Raw genomic sequence first — 26,456 nt, 5'->3', positions numbered from 1 at the left:
CGGGGTATGGATGTTGTTGAGGAAGGGAAAAGGGGGGTTCGATCGACCGAGGGGGGGCGGGTGGGAGGGTGGTCGTTGAGTCGAGTGTTATCGAGCCCTGAGGGGTTTGGGGGAAGGGTATATCGACGTGACGCGCGGAGGCATCCCTGCGCCCGCCTATTTGGAGAGCCGGGGGCCCTCGAAGGAGGCCTTCTGGGTGTCCCGCGAGTGTCAACACCCAGCCTCTCCTTCGCCACCGCCCCCCTCCTGCCTTCCCAACCACGCCTCTTGCAGAAACTCCCGCGCTTCCCGAAGAAGTCAGGAGAACAGCGGGGCCCAGAGGCGTGTAGACCTCTTGGCGTCATCAGAGACGACGAGACGGTGATGAGGTGAGACTGGACTGATGGAATACTAATTGAGTGTATGGAGTACCTACTGGTGAAATGGACTTGATACTGACGACATGGACGTATGTAGTAGTGACGAAATAAACGGCGTACTGTTGATTTGTATGGAGAACTGATCGAATGTATGGATTACTTACGGAATGTATGGAGTATACTGACCGAATGGAATTTGGTACTGACTTGACGGCATGCATATAGAACTAAAGGAATGGATGGAGAGTACTGGCGGAATGGATGTGGTACTGACGGCAGGGACGTAGTACTAACGGAATAGATGGTGTACTGATGATATGTTTTGAGAACTGATGGAACGTATGGATTGCTTACGGAATGTATGGAGTACTGGCGGAATGGATGTGGTACTGACAACAGGGACGTAGTACTGACGGAATAGATGGTGTACTGATGATATGTTTGGAGAACTGATGGAACGTATGGATTGCTTACGGAATGTATGGAGTACTGGCGGAATGGATGTGGTACTGACGGCAGGGACGTAGTACTAACGGAATAGATGGTGTACTGATGATATGTTTGGAGAACTAATGGAACGTATGGATTGCTTACGGAATGTATGGAGTACTGGCGGAATGGATGTGGTACTGACGGCAGGGACGTAGTACTGACGGAATAGATGGTGTACTGATGATATGTTTGGAGAACTGATGGAACGTATGGATTGCTTACGGAATGTATGGAGTACTGGCGGAATGGATGTGGTACTGACGGCAGGGACGTAGTACTGACGGAATAGATGGTGTACTGATGATATGTTTGGAGAACTGATGGAACGTATGGATTGCTTACGGAATGTATGGAGTACTGGCGGAATGGATGTGGTACTGACGGCAGGGACGTAGTACTGACGGAATAGATGGCGTACTGATGATATGTTTGGAGAACTGATGGAACGTATGGATTGCTTACGGAATGTATGGAGTACTGGCGGAATGGATGTGGTACTGACGGCAGGGACGTAGTACTGACGGAATACATGGTGTACTGATGATATGTTTGGAGAACTGATGGAACGTTTGGATTGCTTACGGAATGTATGGAGTACTGGCGGAATGGATGTGGTACTGACGGCAGGGACGTAGTACTAACGGAATAGATGGTGTACTGATGATATGTTTGGAGAACTGATGGAACGTATGGATTGCTTACGGAATGTATGGAGTACTGGCGGAATGGATGTGGTACTGACGGCAGGGACGTAGTACTGACGGAATAGATGGTGTACTGATGATATGTTTGGAGAACTGATGGAACGTATGGATTGCTTACGGAATGTATGGAGTACTGGCGGAATGGATGTGGTACTGACTGCAGGGACGTAGTACTAACGGAATAGATGGTGTACTGATGATATGTTTGGAGAACTGATGGAACGTATGGATTGCTTACGGAATGTATGGAGTACTGGCGGAATGGATGCGGTACTGACGGCAGGGACGTAGTACTGACGGAATAGATGGTGTACTGATGATATGTTTGGAGAACTGATGGAACGTATGGATTGCTTACGGAATGTATGGAGTACTGGCGGAATGGATGCGGTACTGACGGCAGGGACGTAGTATTGACGGAATACATGGTGTACTGATGATATGTTTGGAGAACTGATGGAACGTATGGATTGCTTACGGAATGTATGGAGTACTGGCGGAATGGATGTGGTACTGACGGCAGGGACGTAGTACTGACGGAATAGATGGTGTACTGATGATATGTTTGGAGAACTGATGGAACGTATGGATTGCTTACGGAATGTATGGAGTACTGGCGGAATGGATGTGGTACTGACGGCAGGGACGTAGTACTGACGGAATAGATGGTGTACTGATGATATGTTTGGAGAACTGATGGAACGTATGGATTGCTTACGGAATGTATGGAGTACTGGCGGAATGGATGTGGTACTGACGGCAGGGACGTAGTACTGACGGAATAGATGGCGTACTGATGATATGTTTGGAGAACTGATGGAACGTATGGATTGCTTACGGAATGTATGGAGTACTGGCGGAATGGATGTGGTACTGACGGCAGGGACGTAGTACTGACGGAATAGATGGTGTACTGATGATATGTTTGGAGAACTGATGGAACGTATGGATTGCTTACGGAATGTATGGAGTACTGGCGGAATGGATGTGGTACTGACGGCAGGGACGTAGTACTGACGGAATAGATGGCGTACTGATGATATGTTTGGAGAACTGATGGAACGTATGGATTGCTTACGGAATGTATGGAGTACTGGCGGAATGGATGTGGTACTGACGGCAGGGACGTAGTACTGACGGAATAGATGGTGTACTGATGATATGTTTGGAGAACTGATGGAACGTATGGATTGCTTACGGAATGTATGGAGTACTGGCGGAATGGATGTGGTACTGACGGCAGGGACGTAGTACTGACGGAATAGATGGCGTACTGATGATATGTTTGGAGAACTGATGGAACGTATGGATTGCTTACGGAATGTATGGAGTACTGGCGGAATGGATGTGGTACTGACGGCAGGGACGTAGTACTGACGGAATAGATGGTGTACTGATGATATGTTTGGAGAACTGATGGAACGTATGGATTGCTTACGGAATGTATGGAGTACTGGCGGAATGGATGTGGTACTGACGGCAGGGACGTAGTACTGACGGAATAGATGGCGTACTGATGATATGTTTGGAGAACTGATGGAACGTATGGATTGCTTACGGAATGTATGGAGTACTGGCGGAATGGATGTGGTACTGACGGCAGGGACGTAGTACTGACGGAATACATGGTGTACTGATGATATGTTTGGAGAACTGATGGAACGTATGGATTGCTTACGGAATGTATGGAGTACTGGCGGAATGGATGTGGTACTGACGGCAGGGACGTAGTACTAACGGAATAGATGGTGTACTGATGATATGTTTGGAGAACTGATGGAACGTATGGATTGCTTACGGAATGTATGGAGTACTGGCGGAATGGATGTGGTACTGACGGCAGGGACGTAGTACTGACGGAATAGATGGTGTACTGATGATATGTTTGGAGAACTGATGGAACGTATGGATTGCTTACGGAATGTATGGAGTACTGGCGGAATGGATGTGGTACTGACGGCAGGGACGTAGTACTAATGGAATAGATGGTGTACTGATGATATGTTTGGAGAACTGATGGAACGTATGGATTGCTTACGGAATGTATGGAGTACTGGCGGAATGGATGCGGTACTGACGGCAGGGACGTAGTACTGACGGAATAGATGGTGTACTGATGATATGTTTGGAGAACTGATGGAACGTATGGATTGCTTACGGAATGTATGGAGTACTGGCGGAATGGATGCGGTACTGACGGCAGGGACGTAGTATTGACGGAATACATGGTGTACTGATGATATGTTTGGAGAACTGATGGAACGTATGGATTGCTTACGGAATGTATGGAGTACTGGCGGAATGGATGTGCTACTGACGGCAGGGACGTAGTACTGACGGAATAGATGGTGTACTGATGATATGTTTGGAGAACTGATGGAACGTATGGATTGCTTACGGAATGTATGGAGTACTGGCGGAATGGATGTGGTACTGACGGCAGGGACGTAGTACTGACGGAATAGATGGTGTACTGATGATATGTTTGGAGAACTGATGGAACGTATGGATTGCTTACGGAATGTATGGAGTACTGGCGGAATGGATGCGGTACTGACGGCAGGGACGTAGTACTGACGGAATAGATGGTGTACTGATGATATGTTTGGAGAACTGATGGAACGTATGGATTGCTTACGGAATGTATGGAGTACTGGCGGAATGGATGTGGTACTGACGGCAGGGACGTAGTACTGACGGAATAGATGGTGTACTGATGATATGTTTGGAGAACTGATGGAACGTATGGATTGCTTACGGAATGTATGGAGTACTGGCGGAATGGATGTGGTACTGACGGCAGGGACGTAGTACTGACGGAATAGATGGTGTACTGATGATATGTTTGGAGAACTGATGGAACGTATGGATTGCTTACGGAATGTATGGAGTACTGGCGAAATGGATGTGGTACTGACGGCAGGGACGTAGTACTGACGGAATAGATGGTGTACTGATGATATGTTTGGAGAACTGATGGAACGTATGGATTGCTTACGGAATGTATGGAGTACTGGCGGAATGGATGTGGTACTGACGGCAGGGACGTAGTACTGACGGAATAGATGGTGTACTGATGATATGTTTGGAGAACTGATGGAACGTATGGATTGCTTACGGAATGTATGGAGTACTGGCGAAATGGATGTGGTACTGACGGCAGGGACGTAGTACTAACGGAATAGATGGTGTACTGATGATATGTTTGGAGAACTGATGGAACGTATGGATTGCTTACGGAATGTATGGAGTACTGGCGGAATGGATGTGGTACTGACGGAAGGGTCGTAGTACTGACGGAATAGATGGTGTACTGATGATATGTTTGGAGAACTGATGGAACGTATGGATTGCTTACGGAATGTATGGAGTACTCTCGGAATGGATTGGTACTGACGGCAGGGACGTAGTACTAACGGAATAGATGGTGTACTGATGATATGTTTGGAGAACTGATGGAACGTATGGATTGCTTACGGAATGTATGGAGTACTGGCGGAATGGATGTGGTACTGACGGCAGGGACGTAGTACAAACGGAATAGATGGTGTACTGATGATATGTTTGGAGAACTGATGGAACGTATGGATTGCTTACGGAATGTATGGAGTACTGGCGGAATGGATGTGGTACTGACGGCAGGGACGTAGTACTGACGGAATAGATGGTGTACTGATGATATGTTTGGAGAACTGATGGAACGTTTGGATTGCTTACGGAATGTATGGAGTACTGGCGGAATGGATGTGGTACTGACGGAAGGGACGTAGTACTAACGGAATAGATGGTGTACTGATGATATGTTTGGAGAACTGATGGAACGTATGGATTGCTTACGGAATGTATGGAGTACTGGCGAAATGGATGTGGTACTGACGGCAAGGAACGTAGTACTGACGGAATGGATGGCGTACTGATGATATGTTTGGAGAACTGATGGAATGTATGGATTGCTTACGGAATGGATGGAGTACTGGCGCAATGGATGTGGTACTGACGGCATGGAAGTAGTACTGATGTAATAGATGGCGTGCTGATGATATGTTTGGAGAACTGATGGAATGTATGGATTACTTACGGAACGGATGGAGTACTGACGTAATAAATGGAGTATTGACGGAATTGTTGTAGTACTGACTCTATAGAGTTCATGCGTAATTAATGGGGTTGGGAGAAATGAGAAGCACCCCGGAGAAGCCTACATGGCCGGAGGTGGAACACACATTTTCTCAGTGACCGTAATAAAAGAACGTACGTAATAAAAAACTAAATTTAGAGACAGCGAGCCGAAACAGAATACAAAATGAAGGACAATGACATTTAAAAAACTACGTTACGGCGCAGCTGTTTACTCATGATAACGTTCTCCGTGTTTCGTTTCCCACCTGAGAAAAAATTCCTGGTTTAACCACTCAGGGAATCGAACCAGTATCGCCTTGGCCGGACTGTTGCATTGGCCGGGGGGGGGGGCGGGAGGGTGGAGGGCGCAGTAGATGGGCGGGAAAAGAGTGATGCGACTACTATCCACCCTCTGGCCACAGACGTTTCAGTTTCTAAGTTATTATTGTCCCAGATTTTGGAATATTTAAGTTATTTGGTTCGGTGTTGTGTGACAATTCCACGTTGTAATGTTTCGAAGTTGAGATTTTGTAAGTTGTTAATGGTTTTGACTTGGTTGTGTCTAAGTTTTAATCGTTCTAATTCATGACAATTGTATGTTAGGTGTTTTTTTTTTTTAATTTTTGGTTTTTCAGATATTCTAAAATATAGCCGTTTTAAAATGTGATTATTTTTAAGTAAATTGTGGATCCACTGGAAATGCTCCGCTGGTGAAGAAGAATGAATTTCACTTCTATGGGATGACCCCTACTGGCTTTTCTCAGCCACGTTTGGATACTGAGGTCTACGGATGTGCGGAATAAGAATCCTCGCAGTCAATAAACATTTGTACAGTAATATAGGTAAATGAAGAAAATAGAAGGGTCTGCCTATGATTTTTAAGTTATATTTAAATATGTCCTGTTAGCAAAGTAAAATCCAAAACAATCTAACGTTAAAACAGTAGTGGTATGGTTTTACTAAATTATTTAATTCAAAATATTCGGATGCTATTCTCTCGAAGTCCAACAATAATTTTAAGTAATTTCAAGTAATTCCAGGATTAAATAATTTATATTTTTTATTGTGATATCTAAAATGGTTTTGATAATATCACAATATTTATACACCAATTTTTAAAATGAGAGGTTGTCTGTACATTGATAAATAGCAAAATAAAAAATTGACGATAAATATGTAAGTTTAATCAAAAAAATTGGTTGTCTGTAAAGTCGGTTTACGGACGATAGTTTAACGTGACAACGTCATAACAAAACATTGATGAAATGATTGATCCAGAAGAAAATGAAATATCATATTTGGCCTGAGACTGAGCCGTAATAGGTTTTTGCAACCAAACCAATTAGGCATTAAAAATATTATATTCTTTGAGGAAGAGTTTTTTTTTAATTTTTCTATATTTTTTATGGTAAAATCTACCTCTGCATACTTTTATGAATAACATTGCATCATTATAATTGAATTATCACTATTTTGTATGGATACAAAGGAGTGAAATGAAATGTACAATTTTATAAATTTACTTTTATTTGCATTCATTAATTCAAATATATTTATTACTTTTGAAATGTTGCGTGCACCGTATTTATTTTTTCAAGTACAAAAAAAGTTCTACAGCTGCCGAAATTCTAACCGACAATCTTTGGATTGGAAGTCAGCGGTGCTGACCACCAGGCCACGAGGCCATACTTGAAACATACTTGTTTCAGATGGTATATACAATTAATAAAAATTTTGCTCACGGTAGGGGAATAATATTATTTCGTTTTTATAACACGGTTTTATAACAAACACGCATCCCAAATGCACCAAACTTATTTATAATGTCTTACAATATTTTTTAAAACATTGTGCAAAAGATCCCGGGTGTAATTTGAATTTTTATGTGTAACTGTACAACACCATTGTTGGTTCAAAACGTATTTGAATATTCAACATTACTTTTAAATAACCGTACTGATTGTGCTGAAAATCGGTGGACAATCGTTAAATTACGTAATATTAATAATTCAAACGACGAAAATATGATTGAAAAGTCAAATCGATGGTTGTTTCAATCGAGTGGAAGAGAGATGCCACGCATGCGTACAATGAGCAAACAGGACACATCCGTAGTGGGACATCCGTAGTGGGACACTTTTTCGTGCGTGCAGCCGGCGTTCATCGATTTTTAGACGTTGTCACGTCAAAAGATTCCATTCAATAACTTTAGTCATAATGAAATTTTAGGTGGCTTTTAAATAAGTTATTGTTTTTGTCACTTGGAAGGAATTAGGTGAATGGTGAGGTTTACGTGGCATGTTCCATTACACATTACATTGCTTGTGCTTTCTTCTGAACGCAAACCTAAAAATCTGTACTTAAGCTCTCACATAACTTTTAACTTAATTTGCATATTCATAAATAATAACTACTGCCCAATTATTTTTTCCTGAGTATCCTATGTGAATTATTCAGTTATGAGAACGAAATCTCAGGAACAGCAAGTCTTATTAAACTGCGATTAATTATAGAATATACCATACGACAACGCACACTGGGGAAATTAGTTGGGAAATTGGCCAATAGTGACGAATAGGAACAGAAAACGTTTTGCGAGAGAAATAAAAATGATCTGAACGGCCTTTATACTGCAACATGGTATGCGCGCGCCGGTTGTCTGCTAGAGGTGCCGTCACCTTATCTGCCTGGGCCTTTGCTTACACGCTGCATTACTCTGATCGTTGTGCGCCTGAAAGAAACCTTTTTTGACGTGACAACGTCTAATAAATCGATGATCGCCGGCTGCACGCACGAAAAAGTGTCCCGTTACGCACATTGTTCTGTTCCGCTGTGTCCCGTTACGCTCATTGTTCCGTTACGCTGTGTTCCGTTACGCTGTCGGCGAGTGCAGTAATAATATATTATGTTACAATTTATTAAAAAATTATGGTGAATCATATAATTGATGATAGATATTTGATTACATTTTATTTATATGAAAACTTGTTCATAATTATATTTAAACTTTATAGCTAAACGCCAGTTTTTAAAATTAATTACAAGTCATCTACACGTGAACTGTTTCGTCGACTGTTTATAAAGTGAAATGAAAAATTAATGTAGTTTTCATTGCTTATTACAACAACCATTTCGGCAATAAAGGTTCATTATTCTTGCATTTTAAATATCTGATTACTAGTATAATTTCAAGTATTTATTCTTTTATTATTAAAATAAAAATGATTCAATTTTATTCATAAAAGTATGCAATCATTTTATCAATGTTTTGTTATGACGTCACGTTACACTATCATCCGTAAACCGACTTTAGAGAACCAATTTTTTCAGCCACGAAACACAAGAAACTCTCAGCTGGTCTCGCAATATTTTTCGCAGAAAAATAAATAAATACATGCCCCTAGAAAGGAAACTGCCTCAGGGTTTGTTCGGGGGGGGGGGGGGGGGGATATTTCGGGAAAGCATTAAAAGAAAGAGAAAAAACTTGAGCGAGTCTTTTAGGACTGACCAAAGATTCTTAAACATAAGAACCTCGGTTTGTGGGCAAACTCAGGTGTTCTCAAGCTGCAAATACACTTGTAATACGAAACTCGGACACAAATATTTAACGTTGAATAATTTAAAAGAATTTCCGAGCGTGGTAAACATAACGAAATTTGTGTTTTTCGGCTACATTTCTGGACGCGAAACACACGTAGTTTCCATACCCACCGCTAGAATTCGTTGCTGGGGTAGCAAGTCGACCATCGAATCATCAAGATTTGCAGGGCAAAAAACCGGTAAGAGCAAAAAACGACTCGAAAAAAAAATACTTATAACCGGCTTTGGACCCGATATTCGAATGGTAATTTTATTGAAAATTGTTAAAATTCACTTAAGTTGATACTATAAATATTCCCTTGGGCTTTGTGAAGTTTGGTTCGTGACGTACGCCACAGATGGCAGCACCGCGGTCACAAATTTTCCTTTCCACGACTCCCACCAAATACCGCATACCACGATGTTACACATAAAAAATTTTTTATTGTCTGTAAAGTCGCTTTACGTACGATAGTTTAACGTGAAAACGTCATAACAAAACATTGATGAAATGATTGCATACTTTATGAATAAAATTGAATCATTTTTATTTTAATATTAAAAGAATAAATACTTGAAATTATACTAGTAATCCGATTTTTAAAATGCAAGAAAAATTAACCTTTATTGCCGAAATTATTGTTGTAATAAGCAATGAAAACCACATTAACTTTTCACTTCACTTTATAAACAGTCGAATGGAAGAGAGAAAGATGCGGCGCAAGCGTACAATGAGCGTAACGGGACACAGCGTAACGGAACAATGTGCGTAACGGGACACTTTTTCGTGCGTGCAACCGGGGTTTCTTCGATTTATTAGACGTTATCACGTCAAAAAATCATCCGGATGGTCGTATCAGTGTTCGAACCCTGGTCCAATTGGAGATCGAGTTCGAATTCTCGCCGCTGCGCCAGTTTGCCCCCGTTCCGAACGAACGTTACAGTAAAAAACAAAAAAAAAAAAAACAATAACGTCACCCGGGAAACCGAAATCGATATCCCGCGGCGGTCGAGAATCGGATCGCTCGCCGCGAACCGAGGTCGATCCATGTTCGGTCCCCAGTGGGGACACGAATCCAGGGAGTTTTCCCGCAAGTGCGTCAGACGGAACGGACGCTGCTTTTCCCGGATGGGTTTTCTCAGTGTGTCCAAACAATAAAAAGGGGGGGGGGGGGTTTGTCTGTAAAGTCGGTTTACGGACGATAATTTTACGTGATAACGTCATAAGAAAACATTGATGAAAAATTGCATACTTTTTTTAATTTTTAAATATTATTTACAGTTTTTTGCACATTAAATTTCAATAATTTGACTTGATGTAAGCTTTTGGACATACGCCATTGCTAAGCAATTTTTCTGTAGAAGAAAACTAAAAAATACCCAAAAGACAAAAAACACAAATTAAGCAAAAAATTGCTGTTGTCAACAGGATATAAACACCACATAATATTCCATAACAGGATTATGGTCAACAAACAAAGAAAAACAAATAAAAATGGTCTAAGAGAATGAAAAAATAAACCACAAATGATGAATGCACAATAGCAATGGCGTATGTCCAAAAGCTTACATCAAGTCATGCACTCCCATTGCACAAATCTTTCAAAAATAATATTAAATAATTTGTTTAAATATAATCACGAACAATTAGTTAAAAAGCCCGCCTTAACCTGTTTTATATTATATAAGATTTTTTCTCACGGTGGTTGGCCGGTTCTTCCACGCTCGGCTCAGGCGGAACGTGACAATGAGTCATGCTTTTTCGTGCTTGCAGCCGGCGTTCATCGATTTATAAGAAGTTATCACGTAAAAAAAACGGAATCGGGAAATGTCGAGCATCGTGTGAACTTGTAGCACCAGTTTATCGCCGGCAGGCAGCTTTTCTAAGCTGTCAGAAATTACAGTAAATTCGCGGAATTTTCAACGAATAATTCCAGTCAGATAAACGAAAAGGTGTTCGTTGTTTCAATTGACCGAATTCTCGTGGAGACTAATTCCGTATATTTACTCCCGAGTTGTGTGTTTCCTTCCAACAGAATACAAACACACACAAGTGAAGAAAAAAATATTATTATTCTCGATGTAGACTTGGCCAGTTTTTTTTGACGTGACGTCTAATAAATCGATGAACGCCGGCTGCACGCACGAAAAAGAGACCTGCTACGCACATTGTCCCGTTACGCTGTGTCCCGTTACGCTCATTGTACGCTTACGCCGCACCTATCTCTCTTCCACTCGATTGGAACAACCATCGATTTGACTTTTTCGAGGCACATTAAACTTGAAACACTCCCATTCGTTTCCTACTTTTCCTATCATCGTCCTATCCTTAACAGAATAACACAGATTGGAAGAAGTTAAATAGCAAACATGTATAAAAGTTATAGTTAAAATAATCTCTTCGTTAAAGTAATAAAAATATTTGAATTAATGAGTAAATTTATCAATTAAATTGTAGGTTTCATTTCACTCATTCTTTGTATCCAAACAAGATAGTGATAATTCAATAAAAATTATTCAATTTTATTCATAAAAGTATGCAATCATTTAATCAATGTTTTGTTATGACGTTGTAACGTTAAACTATCGTCCGTAAACCGACTTTACAGACAACCATTTTTTTTTCTTTCCCGAAGAAAAAGAATTCACTAGTTTAAATACGGCGTAGTTTTTTTACGAATAAACATTGGTCTGAAATTACGAAGCACTCGTCGTTTATTTGAATTGAACTCTCCGATGAAAAGACCGTAAATTGACTGTAATTGTTATTTCAGTATTGAGGTGAAATATTTTACTTTTTTTCTGTATTCGTATACATTGGTGCCGTCTGCCCACTTGGTCTAGTGGCTAACGAATAAGGTACCGGGTTCAATTCCCAGCAGAGGGAGGGGGTCTTGGGTTCAGAACTGGCCTTTAACCTGCGAAAGGAAAACGTAAACCATCGCAGAATCATCCAGCCTCTGAAAGCATAGGATCATCACTGCTATAACCCCTGAGGCGTTGCCTATGCCTTAAAAAACCCAAAACTGTTATTATATGTTTAATTAAGTATACGACAAAAAATGAAGTAGCTACATCAAAAAGAATATGCGAGCCTTTCAAACAATTTCGTAGTATTACTTTAGAAAACTTTGCTTCAAAATATTGGCTCTCATGCGAGGAAAATTCTCTATTCACTTTCCCTGAACTTGCAAGTATCGTTTTTATAACACTTGAAAATTCAAGTACATAAAAAAAATATGTGCGCCTTTCAAACAATTTCGTAGTATTACTTTAGGTAACTCTGCTTCTAAATATTGGCTCTCATGCGAGGAAAATTCTCTATTCACTTTCCCTGAACTTGCAATTATCGTTTTTATAACACTTAAAAATTCATTATCCCTGGCTGCTCTTAGGCCTATTCCGATTCATACCTTTCCTTCTTAACTCACATTATGTTAGGCTTCTTTCTTGTCTCTCTTCTTGGAAACACAATGTCGTTTAAAACTGTTTGTGGAAGCCATGCAGAACTTTCAACTTAGTTATTGTTATTAACTGGCTATTTGCGCAATTCACTGTGGAGGAAGGAAGCCTAAAATATCACCAGTGCAATTAAATATACAAGTATGTGATCTTTCATGCAGTGTCAGCGTTTAATATTTTAAAAATTTTTATCTTCACGTTTAATTTTTTTAGCCTCAAAAGGGTTTGTTTGTAATGAAAACTAGATACAAAATAGTTAAAATTTTATAAAGAAAGAGAGAGAATAACTCACCACTTTTCCTTGTAAAGAGAGTATGTTAATAATTTAATTGACAATGTTATAGTCTAACAATCATTTTTTTTTTTAATACGAGCCTACTAAAATCAATAGAAAAATCTTGCCAGCAAATCCTGGAATATTCTCAACTGTGTAAATGCTATTACATTGGAAACGTATTTATTTTCACTTTAACTTTAATAAATATACTATAAAATATCTGATAATTACTTTAAAGGACAAAGTATTAAAAACGTTACATAAATGCGCTAGCTAAAAATTAGATCTTAACAGGTTTCTCCAGTTGTTTTATCTTTCTTAATTTGCTTCAGCAAGCATGTAAACGAAAATATTATTTAGTCCAGGCTATATTTGGTTCTCTTGTATAGTACAAAATATATTTCAATTATTTTATATATATTTAAAAAATATTATTTTAAATTAAAATGCTAGAAACTAAGGAGTATAAAGAATTTACCCAACGATTACCATTTATCAACAGACTTAAGTATTATAATGGAAAAGTCATACTGAAACTACTTATAGGTTTTTATAGTGTTTTACATTTTAAAATAAAAGCAAGAAATACTAGCCTAATTATAGCATTGAAAACACTTCTAGAAAGTGTATATCAAAAACATTTATATAAATTTTATGTATGTTGATTCATAAAATAGGGAATGATTTAATTTATAATATGAGAAGATACATTTATGATGACAAATTTGCAGACCGTCATGAATGGCTCGTGTAAAATACGAGAAAACTGCCCAAAAATGCAACAAAAAAATCACTCATTCAGGATTAACGCTGCATGACGGAAGAAACCCGGAAACGCAAAACGCTGAAAAAAATAATAATAAAAAGCTTTTCCTCTGTACTTCTGGTTTTCGTTTAGCCTTACACTACGAGTATACTTTTAAAAAAGTGACATTTTGAGAAAGCATTAAGTACAACACAAGAAAATTTTGCATTTATATGAATGATCTAAATTATATTTCGTTGGAATCACTTCGAACATACGAATCACGCTTTATTGTTCCAAACTTTAAAGTTAATGTTTTAGACCTGTTTCAAACTTAAGAGAATAAATAATATTTACAAATCAAATATAATAATTATGTTAGTGATATTACAATGCTATCCAAATATTTATTAATATTAAAAAGGTATACTTTTATGCAAATAATTACCTCTAAAACTAAACATTTTGAAATTATAAGGCGATTATTACAGTCTGTAAAAAATTATTTTAAAAAAGGAAGCATATGTTTTTCGAAGATGTTTTGAAGACCGGGGTGCCTCTTCAAGAACAGCTGAAACCATCGGAGGTTGTAAGGAAGCTTAATACTTTAAGTTGTCCGTCTTCGTATTGCGTTGGTTTCCGATACATGATGTAACAAGGTCATCGTCCTAAATTTCGTATTCATCCAATGGGATGAAATTCAACAAGCATCTTCACAGCTCACGCCACTAGAATGTTTGCGCAAGCTACGGCCTTTCGAAGCTACCTCACGACAAGGTCAGGTTCCAGAAAAAACCTTTTTTCTGGCAATATTTTTTCGTATGAGTCTCGTGCATTGGATGTCTTTTTTGTTGTGTTCTTCGAACGGTTCTTACAATGTGGAAAATTGATTAAAGATGTTATTCTGGACGTGTGTCATTGCTGGTTGCACTGTGTGTCATTCGTAACCTCAATAATAGACAAAATAAAGATGAGTATACAAAAATAAAAGAACATGCAGACGCACAGAAAGCCAGCTAAAAATCGGCTGATGTGGAAAAAGTTGAAAACATAAACCGCACAGATGGACACAGTCAACTAAAAACGACAAGACAGTAGAAAAAAAATTGGATGTCTGTACAGTCGGTTTACGGACGATAGTTTAACGTGACAACGTCATAAAAAAAAAACATTGATGAAATGATTGCACACTTTTATGAATAAAAATTAATCATTTTTATTGAATTATCACTATTTTGTATGTATACAAAGAAGGAGTGAAATGAAATCTACAATTTAATTGATAAATTTACTTTTATTTGCACTCATTAATTCAAATACGTTTATTACTTTAACGAAGAGATTATTTTAACTATAACTTTTATACATGTTTGCTATTTAACTTCTTCCAATCTGTGTTATTCTGTTAAGGATAGGACTATGATAGGAAAAGTAGGAAACGAATGTGAGTGTTTCGACAATGAAGAGACGTTGTAGACAAAACGACGACGACGTAGGGACGTACAGACGAACCCAGTGATGTGACAGTACGTATATTCTTGACACCACACCGTCGATCGCAAGCTTTTCCAAGACGACAGTTGCGACGCGTCGGGGACTGAGATCTGTTTCCGTCCTCGGGCGCAAACAGGCTGAGGTTTCTTGTGACGTAACAGTGTGACCGGCCATGTGGTTATGACCAAAGTAACAATTTTTGATCACTTTTAGTGCCAAATAGGAGAAAGCTTTCCCGTTCTGCGAGCTGAAACACCACTTACCTGAGTCCGTGTCTTTGCCCAAACATCTTTGGATGTTGCTGGCAACACTAACAGGAGTAGCATCGCACGCAGTTGGCAGTACCTACTGCGAGACTCATTTTTTATTTTTTATTTTTTTAGCACTGATGTTGCGAAGCAGTTTAACTAACAAATAGTTCAAGAAATTGTTTGGGTTAATTTGTCCTCTAGCCAAAAGCTTATTGGATCCATGAATGCTTTAGTTCATAAAATTCATACAACCTATTGGAAATACGCTTATTTCCAATAACACATTGTGTTAAAGAAGACAGATATACTTAGATATTACTCTTCTTGCAATAAATTAATTGATGTCCCCCCCCCCACTTTTATGATATTATTTCTGTGAATCAATTTTGATAGGAAAAAGACTTACTTCAAGAAATAAATTTTCTAAAAATGTTTCCAAAGTAGAGAAATAAGAACATCGAAATCTGTGTGTGTCTGTAAGCCGAGCAGAAAAGGGATTTTTGTAATCATTATCCTCTCACCAAAACTTGTAACACGAATTTTGTCACATATTAGACAAATTTATGGGGCTGTTTTACAATCTAGGTGTCTTAAGTGCGAATTTTTTTTTGTAGAAAACTCTTTGAAATATATGTTCTTTTGTTTCTAAAGAAACTATGAACTTGTTTTGTTATTACGGGTTGGGCGTATTCGCCCAAACTCTATCTTGGTAAATTTTATTAATAAGGACTTTTTTTTTGCAACTATTCCACTTTGATATTTTACAAATATTTCCAATTTTTAAAATTTCTCCATCCCAATCACTTCGCTGTGAATTCAAGTGACTAAATTATTGTAGATTGGTTCCAGATATAGCCTACCTAGTCGAGTGTTAATATGGCGCATTATAAAGCTAGTCACGTTCGTAGCTGCTTAGCAATTCCAAGTTTCGTGTTCGTGCCAGAAACACAAAGAGGTATTTTATAAATATTATTATTTATTGTTTGTGTTTGCACATGCATATTTAAAATTATAATTCTAGAAATTTTTAGGTGATAAACTTATTTTCGTTTCCTGCATTTCCTTTTAAATTATTAAACTCTACGAAATACCACAAGTAGTTTAAGTGTTAATTTTATATTAAAATATTTACTGTTTGAATGAAAATTGTTAAGTAAAAATTTCTTATCTGTTTAGTTTTAAGCGATATAATTTATGCCTAGTTTCTTAAAAGCATTGAAATCTAATCAATATTATTATTGTGTAATATGGAACCAAATATGTTGTATCTTAAAAGATAGCTAAAATGACAGACTGTTAAGAAGTTTCGCCGTTAATGTACGAAGATAACTGGTAACAGTTTATCCAAATATCGTCTCGTAGACTTAGGGTAACTTTGTAGATTTAAGGATGCTGAGTCAACGACAACTCACAAAAAAAAATCCTATTAGTATAAACCAATGCACTCAAAAACCTACCTTTCAGACCTAAAACAAACACACTCCGATTCCTTATGAGTGTCTGTTTATGCCGTTTTTTTTTTTGCAAGGGAACGAGGAAAATTTTCGTTTTTTAGGCTCTTGCATGGAACGAGGTACGTGCAGTGGTAAGGCGCTGGAACCACTCTGCGGAGGATCCTAGATCGAATCCTTGCACGATTATTTTTTTTAAGTTTTCCGATGGTTTTCCAGGTAAATGCTTAGATGGTCCCTTGCAATTGGCTAGACCAATGAGATAGCCAACTGGAGGCCCGCTTAAAGAATTTTCCAACAAAGAAATATAATGTTTAGGGTACTGCCGTGTATTGAAAAAGACAGCTTATACACGGTGTATTAGCTGTCTTTTTCAATTTGTTTAGTTGTTTATCAGCAGACACCGTAATGTAGCCATGATATTTTCGCAGAAATATTTTTAGAAATTTTTTTTAAGTTTTAAATTCGTTATCTCTCGGTATGCGGCATTTGGTAGGAGTGTAAGTCGATGAACGTTAATGTGGATACAAAAGTTGGTGATCCCTCGTGCAGCAACATAGACCCGTATATAGTCGCTTTCGTAAACATCGGGGTACCTATATACCAAAACGTATTGGTGTCCCAAGTGAAACTTTATGATAGCGAAACTGCCTTGGAATTTATTTGATGTACTAAAATAGTCATAGTAAAATGTGATCTCGATTTTGAAAATACCAAAGAACCTGGCATTACAATTTGTATAATACATATTCTCCTGATAAATTCCCAATTTGCTTGATAGCACACAGGTATAACGCACGCTTTTTTAACCTCAAAGGACGTCACTGAAAATATTTTTTATACCTTTTGAATAACATAATATAATAATATTGTATAATAATAATGTTTAATCAGCTCAATGTGTTTGAAGTGTGTTTGTAGGAAGTATTTACAGACTGATTTAAGTCGTTTAGGCCAAAAAATATATACAAACATGTAGACCTACTTAGTGTTATAATATGTGTTTTAAAATGTTTCGAATTGATAATTTTTGTAACGCCAGTGAAGTATAACATCTAATGTTTGATAAAACTTTCTTGTATTAACTGTTTAGTGTATTTTTAAATATGGGCAGTCTGCACGTTAAAGTTTAGCGGGATATGGGGTAAACTATATAGAAATATTTCACTCATTCAGCCTGTAGAAATGTATTCGTAATAATGCAAAAAAATAAGGTGTTTGTATCAAATTATAAATAATTCCATCTTCAACCGCCACAAAATATTCAAATGAATAAAAATTTCAATGCCAGTGTTAAAATTATTTGGTTAGAATTATTTTAGTCGTCATTTGCAATTGGAATAATGAATGATTGAAAACAGGCCTTCGTGCCCAATAACTAATAGAAACGTTAATCGTATAAATAACCATAACAGCCATAACTGGTATTGGAAAATAACCATTTTGTTCATCCATAGCTGCTATCTGCGCGTGATGCTGGCAAGCAACGTTTACGATTCAGGCAGCGAATTCTAGCGGCGGACGTAGAAAACATGTGTGTGATTCGCATCCAGAAATTTTGGTATTTTAAAAATGAATATTTTATTAATCAGTTAATTCATCACGCTCGGCATTGTTTTAAAGAAAATTCTACGGAAAATTTCGTGTCCGAATTTCGTATTATAAGTTCGTTTGCAACATGAACAATAGAACACACACGAATTTGCTCGTTTCCAATTTTTAGATGTTTACACATCACTGGTGATAAATGAAATACATTTGTTAATACATGGTATTTAATAAATATTTTTTAATAGAACTTATTTTAGTTCCTTCATGACATGCACCGTGTTGCATTTATTGGTAACTCAATAGAATAACGAGACTTTTAAAAAAAATTCGTGTAAACTGTTTGAAATTGCAGTACATTTACGGACATTTCATTGTCGTTAATTTCGGATAACTGGAATTTTGTAGAAAATACGCGGTTTTTGGACTTCCGAATGCTGTTCATCAGTGTGAACAGGGTAAATGCACGCGTGGAAAAAAAAAATCATTTATTTAAGTAATCTTGAATGATTTGCATGAATACCAAGGTTATTCTAATGGATTTATTTTTAAGTAAGTGAACTTGTGCCCGTAAATGACAATAGTTTTACGAATATCCCTGGATAATTTTTAACAAGAGTTTATTTGTGAATGGAATGTGAAATTTTTAAACAGTGTAATAGATTTAATATTAATTAATACATGTCTGGCCCTTGCAATTGTTTCAAGAACTATAATTGGACCTCGAAAAACAAGAAGTCGGCCATTACTTTCGCTAGGGACATGGAAAGTTAGTTTCTTAATTCCACTGGTCTTAATTCCGGTGATTGTTCGTCACCCTTTTCTAATGTCCTTGCTGCATACGAAATTTAAGGCTTGGAAAGATAAGAAATAAAGTACAATTTTCTTGTAAAACTGCAATTTCATGTCTGTTTTGTTGTACAACTGCAATTTTCGAACGTGGCACCGAACTGAAAAGAACAAACAAACTTTGTCTGGCGAACGCTTTGCACTTCCACGCCGAAGAAGAGGCTCTCTGAAGCTTTTGCGGCAACATTGGTTATCACTTCCACTCCTGCGGCATTTCATTAAGGGGTCAACACGATCCTCCACCCCACCCCCCTTCCCCGCACCCACAAACCCCCCTGTCCCATCTGACCGCAGAGTTCCTTCACCCCCCCCCTCCTCCCGCCTTGGTCCCCCCGAAAACCCGGCGATGCGCAAGGCGCGACTTATGAACTTTAAAAGTCGTTAATATTCATTGTCGCTGACACGTCGAGGGGTGGGTGGGTTTGGTGAGGGGGGAAGGGGGGTAGGTACCTAATCAATACCGGAGCACTGCGGCGAGCGAACACTATGGGTCCACTCCTAGCTCTCCCCCCCCCCCCTCTGTCCACCGTACCTGGTCCTAGTCACTGGCCCGGGCGAAGACCCCCTCAGGGACTGGCCGAACCGACCGCCCGAAAAGCCCGCAACTTGGCACGCATTGTGGGGTGAGGCTGTTCATCAACTGGCCGCCCCTCGTTCGATATCACCATCCCACTCCAAGGCCTTTTTTTTTAAAGAAACCATTATAATTTTAATTTTCTCATTTCCACACGTCGCGAGAATAAAGACACCGCCTCGTCTTACATTTAACCACAGATTTAAAAATAAAAAATAAATAAAAATATTTTACTTTTAAAAAAATATATATCAAACAGAAAAAAACAAATAATTGATCACTTAAAAATTGACTAAACCAATAAAATAACTCACACTTAAACTACGTGAAAAGAGTATAGCTAATTAATTTTTTTTTTCAATGTGTGCTCTTCAATTTGGTCTGATTTCTTACAAAGAAAAGTAAAAAAAATATATAATATATAAAATAAATATATTTTATTAAAAGATAAACAAACAAAAAACTATTAACGTTACATCATTTAACCATAAATAATATTAAGCTAATTAACTTATCACATAATACGTATATAAATTCATATATGCTAACCATACACACATACTCGTAAATGAAGTAGTCGCTTGAAAAAAAAATAATAATTAGAATCATATTCACTACCCTTTTTAAGTTACGAGATAAAAATTTTCCGTTTATAAATTTAAACTGTATCATGATACTCAAACTTTTCAGAATAAAAGTCATTAATGCTAGCTACTTCATGATATAATAATTTAATTACAATATTTTCAATTGTCAAAATTCTATAAATTTTCATCCAATTTTGACACCAACAAAAATTTAAAAAAAATATATTGTTCTTATAGAAAGATGGACAGCTCAGTTTGGCTGTTTCAATTAAACCAAGTAAGCTTTAACACTATAAACATGCATTGTCGAGCTCCTTACTTGGACACAGGCTATAAATATTCTTGATCATGGAATATTAAATCCTTAAGTTGATGAATATATATATATACTATCACCTACAGTAGTTCTATATCAAACCATCAATATTTATATTATACTATACCTGTACCTTTACATAACTCGAACGTATCCCAAACACCACCAAAATCTTTAAGTGCTCTTATCATCTAAAGTATTTATTTTAGGGAAAAACTGAGAACTTGTGGTTTTTCCCCCCTATTTAGAAAACCAAACTATATTTCTGTTTAAAAGGATAGACTATTGATTGTTACAAGAAGTACTTATATTACTTTTGCACTGGAGTGGTACTGTTGTTTGTTGATAATCTTGAATGTACTTATAGCTTCTCTTTTGTTTTTGGTTACACTTAAGAGTAGTTATTTTAAAATCTTAAAATAGCTTTATTTTTGAAAGTATTTATTTTAGGAAAAAAACCGTATAAATGTTTCCCCTTTGTAATGCAAAACTATAATTCTGTTTAACAAGATTGTATTTTTTTAATCTCAAAATAACGCTAGCTTATCCCTACTTCCTGTAACACATTTCCGTTGTCTTCAGTCAAATTCACGAAATTACTCCCAACGAATGCCGTGTTCCTAGAGCTGAGACGTTACACATCCAAAATTTATTGAAAATTTTGAAACTCAATGCCACATACATCTCATAAGTAGACACAAGATTTTATGTTTTTATTTGTATCCCAATTTCGTTTATGAAACAGAATATTCGGTTTTATTGTTGTTATTTGTATAAAAGCTTATTTTAATGCTTACTCCACCAAAAGTAGTTAAATTTATATTTTAGAATAAGAATAATTTGTAATAAATTGTTATAAAACAGTATATTTTAGCATTCTCTGCAAAAACAAGTATATCAAAGATGATTTTAGTAACTTTTTGTTTCCAGTACTAGTCATTTATCACATTTATCATAATAAACCGTGTTGTGTATTCAAATTTGAGCATACATATCTACGACGCCTCTGACTGTAGGCACATTGCTATCCCAACGCATGCAAAATGCCCAGACCCATCTAAAGACTATTGGTTACAACTGAAATGATATTATTTTATGAACTATGACACTTAGTGTGATTATAAAATTAAAACTGTGACTTTCCACACTAAAATTCTTTTGTTGACAGTTTCGGTTGTGTGATTGTTTCCTGAAAAAACGTTTATCTGCACGGCCTTCCAGCCAATCAAGAACCGGGATACTAAATTTAAGTAACTTTGACGTGTCAACGTCTAATAAATCGATGAACGCCGGCTGCACGGACGAAAAAGTGTCCCGTTACGCACATTGTTCCGTTACGCTGAGTCCCGTTATGCTCATTGTTCCGTTACGCTGTGTCACGTTACGCTCATTGTACGCTTGCGCCGCACCGACAGAAGTGAAAACTAAAAATTTGTTTATAAATGTGTAATATGAAATAATTTCTACGTCAAATGTACGTAAGAAAATTAATCTGATTACTAGTATAATTTCAAGTATTTATTCTTTTATTATTAAAAGAAAGTAGCATCTGTCGGCGAGTGCAGTAATAATAGGTTATGTTAAATATTTGATGACAATTTATTTATATGAAAACTTGTTCATAATTATATTTAAACGAAAAGTTAATGTGGTTTTCATTGCTTATTATTAAAAAAAATTTCGGCAATAAAAGTTAATTATTCTTGCATTTTAAAAATCTGATTACTAGTATAATTTCAAGTATTAATTCTTTTATTATTAAAATAAAAATGATTCAATTTTATTCATAAAAGTATGCAATCATTTCATCAAGTTTTTGTTACGACGTTGTCACGTTAAACTATCGTCCGTAAACCGACTTTACAGACAACCAATTTTTTTAAGTGGACAATGTTAAAGGAACTTTGGGGCGTAAGTGATTTCGCCGACATTTCTATCAGATGAACTCGCGATCTTCTGACGGGCAGAGCGCGAACTGCGCGGAGCTGCGTGTCGTGTCCTTGACCGGGTCACGACTTGGCGTGACCCGCCGTCGTCGAGCGCCTTGCGCCGTTGTGCACACTGCCCTGCGGCCCGCGCCTAGCCCTCGTCTGTGCGGCAACCCGCAACACCGCGATGTCGCTCGGTTGCCGTACCCCCAGGCGCTTAGCTTCCTACTCGCCATGCTTGCGTGCAGAAGGTTTGCAAAAAAAAAATTGTTTGTCTGTAAAGTCTGTTTACGGACGATAGTTTAACGTGACAACGTCATAACAAAACATTGATGAAATTACTGCATCATTTTATGAATAAAATTGAATCATTTTTATTGAATTATCACTATTTTGTATGGATACAAAGAAGAAGTAAAATGAAATCCACAATTTAAATGATAAATTTACTTTTATTTGCACTATTTAATTCAAATATGTTTATTTCTTTAACTAGAGATTATTTTAAATATAACTTTTATACATGCTTGCTATTTAACTTCTTCCAATCTGTGTTATTCTGTTAAAGATAGGACGATGATAGGAAAAGTAGGAAACGAATGGGAGTGTTTCAAGTTTAATGTGTCTCGAAAAAGTCAAATCGATGGTTGTTCCAATTTAGTGGAAGAGAGATAGATGCGGCGCCAGCGTACAATGAGCGTAACGGGACAATCTACGTAACGGGACTAATTGCCTAACGGGACTCTTTTTCGTGCGTGCAGCCGGCGTTCATAGATTTATTAGACGTTGTCACGTCAAAAAAAAAATAATCTCCTTACGTTTCTTCTTTAAAGCGATAACATATTAGTAGGGATAATATGGTATGATGGATTGCAATAAAACTGAAATAACACTGAAAAGCATGTAAGAACACCGCATAATACCTAAATGCATGTAAAAAAACACCGCATAACACCGAATTGAATGTTATATCGCAAAATTAAGTAGCATTTAACCAAAAATTTATATTTACACTAGCTTCCCGACCCGGCTTCGCACGGCTATACTAATGGAAAAAATTAAGCCACATCTCCCATTTACAGTAATGGTAAATAAAAAAAATTCAGTGAAAATTTATTACAATGCTGTATAATGTACCGGAGAGAAAATGAATAGCACCGATGGTTTCCTGACTCGTGCACGCAACGTACAACTGATGTACCCGTACTTCGCTACGGCAGTCTACAGGCAGATCACTCTTGCGCCGCTCATTATACATGCCCCTCCTTGTGGGTACGCCACTGCCGCGCGATGCCCGTTGCCATGGAGACGCAGAAGGCATGAACAATGCAAAATCCTGTTCTCATGCAGATAAAGTACCCACTGTTGCCTGGTTTTAACCACCCATGAGATCTAATTTTCGAAAAATGTCATCCTGCGTAATATAATGAACATTACTGTGAAGTTTAAAGTCTGTAAAATATATATACTTGAAAAAAGGGGCAATTTTTGATATTTAAAGTACCCGAAAAATTTCAGCGGTGATGAGGACTGCACTAACAATAAAGTAGTCGTTGCCATAGAGACGAATGAAGCATCAACAAAGCAACAGCCGTTGCCATGGTGATTTCCTACCAAAAATTGGAAATTTTATTATGCCCCCGAAACTCCCCTTGAGATCGGATATCCGTTCTTAGTGAGCATATAAATCACAAAATGAGTAACTATGCTAAATTTCAAGTCAATCGGGTGTATAGTAGAGATCTCGTGATGAGTGAGTCAGTGAGTGGTATTTCGCTTAATAAACTTCTAGCGCCTGCGGCATTTTCAACACACACTTCGTACGTGTACTGCATGTTGTATCTAACCCCCTCCAATGCATTTGATTCTAAATTGGACTTTTAGTAAGGATCCCTAATTTTATTGATAATATAATATAGCCTATAGCCTTCCTCGATAAATGTACTATCCAACACTGAAAGAATTTTTCAAATCGGACCAGTGGGTCCTGAGAGTAGCGCGTTCAAACAAACAAAGAAACAAACTATTCAGCTTTATAATATTAGTATGGATTATAAAAAAGTAATCGTTTTATGTTTGAATGTCTAGGTATATCATTTCCGGACAAAAAAAATTGTAACAAAGAGCATGGATTGGAAAAATTAATATTATTTGTTTTATTGTAAATCTCTTATTGAATCTCTTTGAAACCACAAATGCTTTGCTAATTAATTTTTCTTGTTCTGAATTGTGCAAGTACTAGACTTACTTGTTGTTTATTGTCGAGAGTTATTCTTACTCAGAGTATGATCCGTCTAACACAAACTGGTATAAATGTGTGTGCTATGAAGGACAAGTGTAGTACAGGTATAATTATCAGGTATGCAGGGCAACAGAAGGCATATTAAATGAGAAACTGAAAACTTAAATCTGGGAAAAAGGTTTTATATAATACTTTCAGTGTAAAAATACACTGGATTCCACATTTTGTGTGGTTTTGTCTCCTAAATTAAACATTTGACATGTAAGTCTGTTTCTCAAAAGTTATCGATTCTGCATGTAAGTGAGAAATAACGTCAGTAGAAAAAGGGTACTGACTTAAGCACTTCTCACGGGAATATACAGATGGATATTAAACTGTATTTTACATATAACACACGTACGCACACACAAAAAATACCTCATTATAATTGTAAATAAGTAGGGGCATACATCTTTCGCAAAAAGATTTCGAGACTAGCTGAAAGTCAAAACAATGTAGCTCCGTCTGTTTTCCGTGATTGGGCGAGTTTCTTTTAGGTACATGTCGATTGTTACAACACCAATCACATGAAGTCAGTGCGGAATCAAACGCGACCTGAGTGGCTCGGTAAAACAAGGCGACGATTCTCTCGCAGACGGCCGCCAATCACAAGGAAGAAACCACTGGGCGGGTATACCTTGTTGTCGTCTAGTAGACGTATTTCGCGAAAAATGCTTGCCCCTATAAATAAGCTAATTTACTTCAGAACAGTCTAAACACTGGTGGTCTTAGTACAGCGTCACTTAATTCTTCTACGCCATTTTAAATAACTTTCGGCAATATGACTTTCGGTCAAGTGTCTGTCTGTTAACTGTTGCCAGAGTTTAAAAAAATTATTCATGTCTTACTTATTAGCTTTCGGTATACGGCATCTGGTAGGCGTAAACTCGTGAATGCGATGGAAGTAAAGTGTATCATGCTGCCATCTTTGGTGGATGGCGCAAATCAAAGTTCACAAAGCCAAAGGGAAACTTTAAAGTATTTCCTTTTTAATGGATTTTAACCAGACTGGCAGTTTTTTTTTCATAAAAATATTTTTTTAATTAGGTCTAAAACAGGTGTTTAATATTTTGACGTGACAACGTCTAATAAATCGATGAACTCTGGCTGCACGTACGAAAAACGATGATTCATTGTCCCGTTACATTCATTGTCCCGTTACGATCATTGTCCCGTTACGATCATTGTCCCGTTACGATCATTGTACGCTTGCGCTGCATTTATCTCTCTTCCACTCGATTGGAACAACCATCGATTTGACTTTTTCGAGACACATTAAACTTGAAACACTCCCATTCGTTTCCTACTTTTCCTATCATCGTCCTATCCTTAACAGAATAACACATACTGGAAGAAGTTAAATAGCAAACATGTATATAAGATATAGTTAAAATAATCTCTAGTTAAAGTAATAAACATATTTGAATTAATGAGTGCAAA

General features: G+C 37.4%; 1 protein-coding gene across 1 annotated transcript in view; it reads right to left on the bottom strand.

The window, feature by feature from the left end:
• LOC134538600 (potassium voltage-gated channel protein eag) overlaps window positions 1-26,456 on the bottom strand; it is a 267,476-nt gene that overhangs the window by 110,400 nt on the left and 130,620 nt on the right. The window lies entirely within an intron of this gene.

This window comes from Bacillus rossius, chromosome 13, assembly GCF_032445375.1.
Source record: "Bacillus rossius redtenbacheri isolate Brsri chromosome 13, Brsri_v3, whole genome shotgun sequence".
Taxonomy (NCBI): domain Eukaryota; kingdom Metazoa; phylum Arthropoda; class Insecta; order Phasmatodea; family Bacillidae; genus Bacillus; species Bacillus rossius.
The sequence above is the reverse complement of the archived record's forward strand: the minus strand, read 5'-3'. Positions and strand labels throughout refer to the sequence as shown.